Source organism: Leptonychotes weddellii, chromosome 14 (assembly GCF_054177405.1).
Source record: "Leptonychotes weddellii isolate Sample4059 chromosome 14, ASM5417740v2, whole genome shotgun sequence".
Classification (NCBI taxonomy): Eukaryota; Metazoa; Chordata; class Mammalia; order Carnivora; family Phocidae; genus Leptonychotes; species Leptonychotes weddellii.
The window spans coordinates 56,573,080-56,585,137 of record NC_138382.1 but is presented as its reverse complement, the minus strand read 5'-3'; the positions used below and the strand labels follow the sequence as shown (position 1 = coordinate 56,585,137).

Genomic DNA, 12,058 nt, shown 5'->3' with positions numbered 1-12,058 from the left:
TTGATTCATTTGCCCTCCCCTTTCACAGAATTCTAATTATAGTGCCAACTTGGAGATTTCTGGGTTTTATTTTTATTAGGAATGTGGCATTTCCATATGTAAGTGTTAATCAAGTCCTGTGGCTTCTTGGGGAATTCAGGGAATTTCTTGCTGTTATCCTTTCTCCTGGGCAACCCTGATTTACAGAACCATAAAAGCATATGGAATAGCTGAACCAAGAGATAAAGTAAAAATCCAGTGCTTAGAACCTAACATTGACAAGACCCTAAGCCAAACACAAATTTATAGAGACCCCAACAGAAGAAAATGCCATTTCATCCTGGTTATCCTCGGATATCATCCAAGATGGAGTCCAAGAAGGTGACACCATGTTTCAGATTGGTGTCAGGATAGGCTAGAGCTTTTTAATGTCAGCTGAGCCTTCAAAATGCTTTTACTAGCATTGCTCTTACTTGTCTGTGGCCAGTTCACTCTCTGTCCCCTTCAGTGACTCCTCCAAATCCCTCCTCAAGCCTCCTAGGTCTTCCCTAAATCCCTCCCTCTCAGACAATTTCACAAAAAAATTATCTCATGGACAAAACATGTGCTCTAGTCTGGATTCCCTATCCTCTATCCTCTATACTAACAACCATCCTACACCCACATTCTCCTGACCTTCTCCCTTCAATATCCAATATCCAAGGAAGAAATGTTCCTCCTTCTAACTTCTTCCTTTTCATTCTTTGCCTTATCCCTTCTCATCGATTGTCCTTCAACTTTTGGTGGTTTAAATCCTTTCTCTCTACTGGATCTTTCCACCACTATTAAGAAACATAAGCAGTTATCTTCTAACTTTAATGCTCTCTCCTACTCCCCTCTACCCATATCCCTATCTAGTAGCTACTGCCCTCTCCTTCCTTTTTTTTTTCAAAGCTAAGAATCTAGAAAGAGTTGCCTACTTCCAATATACTCAGACTATCATTCACTTCTCAATTCAACCCCCTAAATGCTCTCACCAAGAATACCTGTGAGCTCCACACTGCACAATCCAATGAATTACTTTTTAATCTTCAACCCTATGCCTCTTCCTCACCTCTTGCCCCCAGCACCACCACAGGCTCAATTATCTAGGAAATGTATCCTTACTTATCTTAAGGATATTTATTCTTTTTGTTTATCCTGAAGATATGGTTTAAGAGTCACATCCCCTATGACTTTCCAAGCCTTTATAGGCAAGGGTGACTCCTCCCTGTTGGCATTCATTCAATACTTTATGCATACTTCTGTTATACCTCTTCTTACACTGTATTGCATTTAACTCTACGTCGCTCTCTCCCCTCCTAATCTGTAAGTTCCTTGAAAACAGGCACTGTGTGTTCAGTACATGGCATGTAGTCCTCCAACAAATGATTTTGAATTTAACAAAATTCATTCTATTGCTAAGAAGGAAGCTGAAGTAACTTTCTTTAAGGAAGTCTTATGGGTTAATTTAAACTAGAATCAAGTCTCTGTTTTTCCTATAGATCTTAAACAAGAAGAAAATTCAAGCATGAACATATTCTCTAAATTCAAACTGAACCTTGCATGTTTTGATTCACGTTCATAGTAGTAACACTTCCAGGTATGTCATATACACTGTGATTACACACTAATATTGATGGCCAGACAAGAGAAGTATGCCTGGAAAGGTAAGATGGTGCAGCTGAAAGAATCCTAGATCAGGAAGAAAGACATCTGGGGGTGCCTGGGTGGCTCAGTTGGATAAGCATCTGCCTTTGGCTCAGGTCATGATCTCAGGGTCCTGGGATTGAGCCCCGTGTCAGGATCCCTGCTCAGTAGGGAGCCTGCTCCTCCCTCTCCTCCCTACTTATGCTCTCTGTCGCTCTCTCTCTCTCTCAAATAAACTAAAAAATCTTAAAAGAAAAGAAAAGAAAGACATTTGGGTTCTATTCTCTGATCTGCTGCTAACTCACTTGACCAAGTCCTTGCTCACATCACCTCATCTGAACAATAATGGCATTGAATTAGATGATCCCTAAGGGCACTTCCTGCACTGAATGGCTAAAATTCTATTTTTTCTGAGGTTTAAAAATATTTGATATACAGAGTATAGATGAAGGCCATAGATTTTAAGAGGCTGAGGAACTGTGAAACTAATCTGTAGTAAGGATACTAAAGTTTCCAAGAAAGGCAACTTCGGATAGGATACAAGGAAACGCTGTGATTTGGGTTAAGATGATCAATGAAGATGAGAGCAATTTAGAAGTCAGCAGATTTCTAGACAATCTAGTGGAGGGCAGTGTGAATGGAACCACAGATTACAAAAGCCAAGAGCCTGGTAAGAATCTGTGAAGAGTGACAAGAGAGCAACAGAAGAGGCCAAGGACTGTATAGAAATCTCTCCATTCCGTGGAGCCACCAGGAAAAAGGCAGCGTAGTCTTCACTGGAGAGAACTGCAAAAAAAGACTGTCCAAGAACATCCAGTTTTCAGATAAGGTAAAGAATTTCTGACTTATTATATATGATGCAAATATTCATGGAGTTCCTACTGTTAGTAAGACAAATGTGGTTCCAGTCATTGGAGATATTTTCTGTAAGAGAATAAATTATAGTTACAGTGATGCCAAACATGCCTTGAGTGTGGCTGGGGCATAGCTTCCGTAGAGCAAGGCAGTCAAGGCTTACTCCTCTGGTGACAGTTTTCTACATTCTGGAAGGATAAGAGGTTTGACTGTGCCTGAGGTTGATAAGACCAAAACGGGCATGAGCTGGCTGCAAAGTTCCAAGAAAATGTGCTTCTTTTTAGTGATATTACAAACTTGCCTCCACACCATGACAGCTTAGCTGAACATCCTTTTACAACTGAGCTTTCTCCCCAAGGCTCTTCTCATGTTTGAGTAGATTTGGTTCCATGTCCTAGTTCCTACCCCTGCTTACCTCATTTCACCCAGAGACTTCCTTGCCTACCAAAAAGTCCTTCAGGATGCAGCATTCTGTTCTCTGTTCTGGGTCAATACAGGGCCATTGAACTAGAGCTTCAGGTTTTCATCATTCTTAGCAACACACACATGTACTGAAGACTTGCATACTCTAGGCTTTGTGCTTGGGCCAGATAATTGGCTTAGTCCTTGGGTTACACAGGATTTTTATTGGAGTATCAAAAGGCTCAAGAAGAATGGAATGGAACCCATCAAAGTCTCAGAACCAAATTAGCTCCTAAGAAAAACACGGTGGATTATTAGTTCTTGCTACAACAACAAAGACTCCCAAAATCTTAGTAGTTCATAACAACAAACATTTAGTTCTTGCCCTCATTACCTGAGGGCCAAAGGTTGGTTCTACTGGCTTCTGCTGGGCTTGCCTGGGTTCCAGTGTGTTCCACTGGGCTCCACCGAGCTCCAAATGTTCTCTCCTAGTAAGACACAGGCACGAGGAACAATCCTATTTGGAGCATGCTATTCTTATGGCAGAGCACAGACACTCAAGTTGTAGGACCAAGCCATGCAAGTTCATGTACAAGTTCTACTTAGACAAGGTTTGTATCACATCTGCTCACAATCTATTGTCCAAAGCAAGTCACATGGCCAAGTTCAAAGTCAATGAGTTACAAAAGTATATTCCAGCAACATGAAAATATGGCAGGGGAGCAGGGCCATGAAATGGAAAACAAATCGGGTCAATAAATATTACAACCTAACACAGGTGGTATAATAGGAAGACAAGGGAATCTGGAGAACAACGCAACTCAGGTTGCTGCTCTAATTATTTACTACATGAACTTAGATACAATTTTACCTCTCTGAATCTCAGTCTCTACATCTGTAAAATGGGGATAATGATGGTCATCTAAACTAATTCACATGGTTATTGTGAGGATCAATTTACCTGATGTAAGTGAAAATGCAGTATCAGCTATCAAGTACTTTTAAAAGTTTACTTTTTATAATAAATTATTAATAATAGTAGCCAGCTACAGGGCAGGAACCATAGTAAAAACTTCTCCAGAATTAAACATATGAATAGGGGCGCCTGGGTGGCTAAGTCATTAAGCGTCTGCCTTCGGCTCAGGTCATGATCCCAGGGTCCTGGGATCGAGCCCCGCATCGGGATCCCTGCTCAGCGGGGAGCCTGCTTCTCCTTCTCCCACTCCCCCTGCTTGTGTTCCCTCTCTCGTGGTCTCTAATAAATAAAATCTTTAAAAAATAAAAAAAAAAACATTAATAAACACACAATCAATTCTTTTCAGTCAAGAGTAGGTTCTCTGTATTCAGCTATAAAAGATACCAGATCTGAAATTTGTAAGAGCCATCTAGACTCACCATAACCACTGTCAGAAGAGTATCTTTAAATCTTTTTAAATCTTTTTTTTTTTTTTAAGATTTTATTTATTTATTTGACAGAGACACAGTGAGAGAGGAGCACAGGCAGGGGGAGTGGAGGGGGGAGAGGCAGGCTTCCCGCCGAGCGGGGAGCCCGATGCGGGGCTCGATGCGGGACTCGATCCCAGAACGCTGGGATCATGATCTGAGCCGAAGGCAGGCGCTTAACGACTGAGCCACCCAGGCGCCCCAGAAGAGTATCTTTAAAAAGGTTACACTGACATTTGAAATATACCCAAATTGTGTTAATAACAACAATAATAGTATTCTTGATGCATTTTAGAGTTTATAAAATCCTTTCACTTTATTCATGATGACACTGAGTCTCAGAAAACTTAATTTGCTTAATGCTCCCCAACCCAGTAAGACAGGGATGCATAGGTCAGATTTAGGTAAAGCAAATTTCCTAGTTTCCCATGGAACTAGTAAGAAAATTTCTCAGACACATATATACAAATACATAGACAAAGTGATGCATGTGATAAATAAAAGCGAAACTCCCATGCTGCACAGCTCATGAAAATGATTAGTGTAGGTGTATAAAATTTTCATTGTTTTGGAATGAAAAACCTGAAAGGGCAGAGAAATGTAGCCCCAGTCACAAAGCAGTATCTGAAAACTCACAACATCCAACTTTGCAATCAGGAGGTTTGCTCCTAGGCAGATGGCAAACAAGGCTTCATTTTGCAAGGTGATAGCGGGCAAGTAGGCATCGAGAGAACAGGGGACACGCACACACACACACACACAGACAAGATTCCCCCAAACCCTTAGGCCCTAAGTACACAAACACACAGGCAAAGTATTCACAAATCAAAGGAAGTGGCAATTACCTGGAAATATTTCCTGGGATACACAGTCTGCCTTTTATTTCACCAATACACCACTTTGTAAAATTATAGCATTCATGAGACTCCAAACTCTGTGTGAGTCCAAAAATCATGAGAGGGTGGGAATTTTTTTTTAAGGTCTTATTTGAGAATGTGTGCATGAGTGGGGGGAGGGGCAGAGGAAAAGGGAGAGAATCTCAAGCAGACTCCATGCTAAGGGCAGAGCCTGATGCGGGGCTAGATCCCACAACCCTGCGATCAGGAACGGAGCTGAAATCAAGAGTCAGACGCTTATCCGCCTGAACCAGGTGCCCTGAAGGTGGGAATTTCTTAGTTGCCACCTTTCATAGACTGATGGGGCTTAGGGTTCGAGGTAGCCAATTGTCGGCTAAAGCTAAGAGGAAAATTCAAAGAAAGCCTCTCCCTGACTGGCCCCTTGGATCAGGAGGTGGATTTGAGGGGATTTGAACTGGGAATATTGCATCTACTCTGTCACTTTAACCAAGAACCTCACTTTTTTTTTTATTTCCTAAACCATTACCATGATATCCTAACTGGAATCTGAGCCCCTAATCTCAGTCCCCTCCAATCCATCTCTTAAATGATAACCAGAGTGATCTTTAAATGCCAATCTGACCATGTCACACCACTTATTAAAAAGGAAAAAAACAACCTCCAATAAATCAAAGATGCTTGCCTTTATCAAGGCTAAATCCCTCAGTGCTAAATCTAAAGTTCTTCATCCTTTGGCTCCATTCTGTGTCTCACCCTCAACCCTGCAATTCAGCCACACCAGGTTAATTTCAGGACACACTCCCATGGGTACCATGTTCTCTCATGCCCTCACGCCTTTATTCAAGCTGGTCTTCTTGCTTGAAAGGTCCTTTCCCTTTGTCCATTAGGCAAACTCTTACAATGCTTCAAAGCTTCAGCTCAAATGTCACCTGGTCTAGACGTCACTACTCCACCCCCATCCCCAAGAATTTTAGTTGCTGTGTTTGCAATGTGCTCCTGGAACAGCTTCATGCTGACCTTTCTCCTGGCATTGTCCTCAATATATTACAATTCCTCTGGTCTGTCACACCAACTAGACTGTGATGGCAGGAACTGTGTCTTACATACCTGTATATCCCCAATTTGGGGGAGGAGGGGGAGGTATACAAAATAGATGTTCAGTGCAGGTTGAAAAGAGCCATGGAGCATTTATATGAAACTTCAAGAGTACATTATACCATATATTGGGAAATGCACGTATGGTGTATTGTGCTCTCTTTCTAACTATGTTAAGTACCAGGGGAACAAACTGCTAGAGCGGTGAAGTGATCTCACCTATTTGCTTCCAAATATTGGCCCATGGACACCATCCAATCTCTGATACGGTTTTTACCAGGTCATAATAAAATAAGAACAAAGTAATATAGTGAGATTTGCTACAATTATTCCCTTTCTCTCTGCGTTAGAACTTTGTTTTAATCATATAAATGGAGCAGTAGTAAACAGCAGTTTTGTTTGGGTTTTGCTTATTTGTTTATCCCCTCACTTGGCAATCTAAAAATAAGCAAGTCAATATTGGTCTTTATAACAGTCAGGGTCTCAGCAGGAAACAGAATTCACCCCAGATGGTTCAAATAAAGAGACTTTAATATAAAGGGACTACTCACAGAGCTGAAGTGTAGAGAGATAAACAAGGGCGGTGAAATGTCCAGAAGGGTCAAGGGGAGGAAATGGTGTCACTGGAGCCTGGGGGAAGCTAGAGCCATGGTGAAAAGGCCACCCAGAAGAAGCCATAGCTTTAGAGCACCCAATTACTTGACCATCACTCCTGAGCACCCGAAAGGAAAACAGAATCCTGAATTCTAGATTAATCCCTTCTAGTCACTGAGTAACCTTAAGCAAATTCCTTAACTTCTCTGAACTACGGGTTCTTCATCTGTAAAGTGGAAATAATAATCCCTGTCCTACCAAACCTCCAGGGTTGTTGCAAGGGGGAATAAAGCAACATTCATGAAAGGGCTTATAGGCTGCCAAGTCCTGTGCAATTTAATTTAAGTAACACTGATGTAGTCCTCACTGTGTGCTGGGCTCTGGGGTTTTTTTTTGTTTTTGTTTTTTAGAGAGAGGGCGTGCGAGTGCATTGGGGGGGGGCGGGGCACAGGAATCTTAAGCAGACTCCACACTCAGCACAGAGCCGGATTTGGGGCTCAATCTCACGACCCTGAGATCATGACCTGAGCCAAAATCAGGAGTCGGATCCTTAACCAACTGAGCCACCCAGGCAACCCTGCCAGGCTCGGTTCTAAGGTCTTAACAAGTAATAATCCCAGCCATCCTTTGTGCAGGTTTCCTCTACTTATGGCAGGGGCATATCTTTTCCTCACAAGAGCAGAAAATGCTTGAAGGATGAATGTTACCCTCATCTTCATCATCAGTATTATAACAGGGTACAACTTTATTTATTCTGAAACAAGAATGGTACACTAACCTTTACATACCATGTTAAGAGGTTTTAGTATTTCTTGATATTTTTATTCAAAATAAGAATGAATAAAGAAAATATGGCATATAAGTATACATACAATAGAATATTATGTAGCCTTTAAAACAGAGGAGATCCTGCCATTTGTGACAACGTAGATAAGCCTGAAGGACATTATGCTAAGTGAAATAAGCCACAGAAAGCCAAATATTGCATGATCTCACTTATATGTGGACTTAAAAAAAAAAAACACTAAACTCATAGTAACAAAGAGTAGACTGGTGGTTGACAGAAGCTGAGGGAAGGGGCTCATGGAGAGTTACTGTATAATGGGTAGAAAAGTTTCAGTTTGCAAGATGAAAAGAGTTCTAGGGATGGATTGTAGTGACGTTTGCACAACTATATGATGGTACTTTATCACTGAACTGTACAATTAAAAGCGATCAAGATAGTAAGTTTTATGTTTTGTGTATTTTACCACAACATAAAAATAAAAGTAAGAAAATAAGTCTGAAATTTACCATATTTTCATGTATTTGACTACTTAGGGAAAATCAGAACCAGTGGCATCCATGCCCCCTGACTAGGAATGCCAAGTGTGAACCCACACCCAGCCTCAAGCCAGCACACATGCACCGATAAGGCTCACGCGCCCTGCATTGCTGAAATCCACAGGCACGCTTAGACACAACAGCTTCCCAGTGTTTTTCTGAAGCCAGCAAGCATGCCCTGGCCACTACACTCTCCAGCTGCTCTGCCAAAGCCAGCAGGCCTGCACAAATCACAGAGGGGACACCCCTTGATCAACTGGCACTGGTGGCCAAGAGGGCTGGTGTTCCAGAGCTCCATGGGACTGTAACAATTGGAAAGACAACACTTGGCAGGCCACCACGCCCAGGGCAGCTGACTGAAACACAGCCCCAATCTTCCTGTGAAAAAGGCCTATGTACTTAGCCTGGAGCTTCAGCCTGAGGGACAGGCTTCAGGTTTCCCTGAGGCTGAAGAAGCACACCCATGGAACATAAGCAGGAAGAAATCATTCCCGCACACCCCCTTGGTACCGCTACAGCTTAACAAGACTTCCTAGAAAGGAGCTTATACACTCATTTGGAGCCCCAATTTTTGCAACTGCCACCTCCGGATCTCCTGGTCTGAAGTCCAACAGGGATTACAATTGTGGACCCACAGGACTATATATTTGCATACTTTAAAAGCTGCTGCCTGAGGGTCTGGTTTCCAATCAGCCTGAAACTAGGTGCTAAATGAGATTCCTCCCTTTAGATCACTGACAAGTCTTGGCACACCCTCAACAATGGAACTTATCAAGAATAAATCAGGTGGTTTAGACAATCAACAAAGGTTCAAGAGACAACCAAGAACTAGGGCAAGTTTGAACAAAAAGGAGAGCATCACCTACACAAGGCCAGTCCTTTAAGACAGAGAGGTAGATGTTTCACCTAATACATAGAAACAAATAGACTCAAGTAAAATGAGGAGATAGAGAAATGTTCCAAATGAAAGAACAAGACAAAAACCTCAGAAAAAGACCTTAATGATATGAAGTTAAGTAATGTACCTAATAGAGGATTAATCACTTATAAAGCTATTAAGAAGATTAAAAGACAAAGTGTTGAAATTAACTAAAGCTACAGTAATTAGTTAAGGGATAAATAAAAAAGATGTAAAAAGTAATATCAAAACCACAAAACAAGGGGTAAAAATGTAGAGTTTTGGAATGTGTTCAAATTTAAGTTGCTATCAACTTAAAATAGACTGTGATATACCTAGAATAATATATGTGAAACTCACAGTAACCACAAATCAAAAACTTACAGTAAATACACAAAAGAAAATGAGAAAGGAATCTAAACACCAAAGAAAGCCATCAAACCATGAGAAAGAAGGGAAGAAAGGGAAACTACAAAAAAAGGCAGAAAATAAATGGCAAAATGGCATTAAGTACATATCTATCAATAATTACTTAAAATGTAAATTAAATTCTCCAATCAAAAGACTTAGTGTGGCTAAATGGATTAAAAAAAATAAAGACAGCCATATATTGCCATATACTCACTTCAGAAGTATAGACACATACAGACTGAAAGTAAAGAGATGGGAAAAGATATTCCATGCAAATGGAAACAGAAAGCTGGTATAGCTATACTCATATCAGACAAAACAGACTTTAAAATAAAGACTGTAATAAAAGACAAAGAGGGGCACCACATAATGATAAAGGGGTCAATCCATCAAGAAGATATAACATTTATAAATATATATGCACCTAATATCAGAGCACAAAAATATATAAAGCAAATATTAACAGACTTAAAGGGAGAAATTGATAGCAACATGATAATAGTAAGGGACTTTAACACTGCACTTACATTAATGGATAGATTATCCAGATAGAAAATCAATAAGGAAATGACAATCTTAAATGGCACATTAGACCAGATGGACTTAATAGATATATATAGAACATTCCATCCAAAAGCAGAATATACATTCTTCTCAAATGCATGTGGAAAATTCTCCAGAAAAGATCATGTAAGGCCACAAAACAAATCTCAAAAAATTCAAGAAGACTGAAATTGTATCAAGCATCTTTTCTGACCACAATGGTATGAAACTAGAAATCACTTACAAGAAAACTGGAAAAACTACAAATACATGGACATTAAAAACCATGTTACTGAACAACTACTGGGTCATAGAAAAAATTAAAGGAGAAATCAAAAAATACCTAAAAACAAATGAAAACAGAAATAGGACGCACCAAAAATCCATGGGATGCAGCAAAAGCAGTTCTAAGAGGGAAGTTCACAGCAATACAGGCCTACCTCAAGAAAGAGGAGAAACGTCAAATAAGTAATTTAAATTTACACCTAAAGAAACTAGAAAAAGAAGACAAACAGAACCAAAGTTAGTAGAAAGAAGGAAATAATAAAGATCAGAACAGAAATAAATATAATAGAGATGAAAAGACTATAAAAGATCAATGAAATGAAGAGCTGGTTCTTTGAAAAATTAATTTGACAAAACTTTGGCTAGACTAAAAGGAGAAAGAAGTTTCAGATAAATAAAATCAGAAATGAAGGAGAAGTTACAACTGAAAATACAAAGCTACAAAGGATCACAAGAGACTATATAGACAATTATATGCCAACAAACAGGACAACCTAGAAGAAATGGATAAATTCCTAGAAATTTACAATCTTCCAAGACTGAATAATAAAGAAATAGAAAATCTGAATAGACCAATTACTAGTAATGAGATTGAATCAGTAATCAAAAACCTCCCAAGAAACAAAGTCCAGGACCTGATGGCTTCACTAGTGAATTCTACCAAACATTCAAAGAAGATTTAACATTTATTCTTCTCAAAGTCTTCTAAAAAATTGAAGAGGAGGTGAAGCTTCCAAACTCCTTTTACAAGTCCAGCATTACCCCAATACCAAAACCAGACAAGGATACCACAAAAAAAAAAAAAAAAAAAAAGTATAGGAAAACATTCCTAATGAACGTAGATGCAAAAAATCCTCAGCAAAATATTAGCAAACCAAATTCAATAAGACATTAAGAGGATCATACATCATCAAATCAAATTCAACAATACATTAAGAGGATCACTATTAATCAAGTGGCATTTATTCCAGGAATGCAAGGATGGTTCAACATTGGTGAGTCAATGGTTGACTCAACAATGGTGAGTCAATCAAACTGAAGGATAAAAATCATATGATCCTTTCAAAAGATGCAGAAAAATCATTTGATAAAATTCAACATATATTTATGATTAAAAACTCCCAACAAAGTGGGTACAGAGGGAACATATCTCAACATAATAAAGGTGATATAGGACATAACCAAGCTAATATACTCAATGACTGAAAAGCTCAAAGCTTTCCTCTAAGATCAGGAATAAGACAAGCATGCCCACTAATCCCACTTTTATTCAACATAGTATTGGAAGTCTAGTCACAGCAATCAGGCAAGAAGAGAAATTAAAAAGCATACAAATTGGAAAGCAAGACATAAAACTGTCACTATTTGCACAGGACATGATGCCATATATAGGAAATCCTAAAGACTCTACCAAAAAACTGTTAGAACTAAAACAAATTCAGGAAAGTTGCAGAATATAAAATTAATATGCAAAAACCCTGTTGCATTTGTATACACTAATAATGAACTATCAGAGAAATCAAAATAATCCCATTTATAATCACATCAAAAAGAATTTTTTTTTGTCATGCCTCAAACTACTTTTTATTTGCAACTACATGATTTCACGCAATTCTTCTAAACAATGACATAAAATAGATTTCCTTGTGTATAAATAACTTACATACTCTCCATAAAGTAAATGCTCAAAGGTGCTAGAACAGAT

At 39.3% G+C, this 12,058-nt stretch overlaps 1 pseudogene; it reads right to left on the bottom strand.

Moving 5' to 3' along the window:
• Nucleotides 1-663: 663 nt before the first annotated feature.
• LOC102733366 (protein BTG3 pseudogene) overlaps nt 664-12,058 on the bottom strand; it is a 12,508-nt pseudogene continuing 1,113 nt past the window's right edge.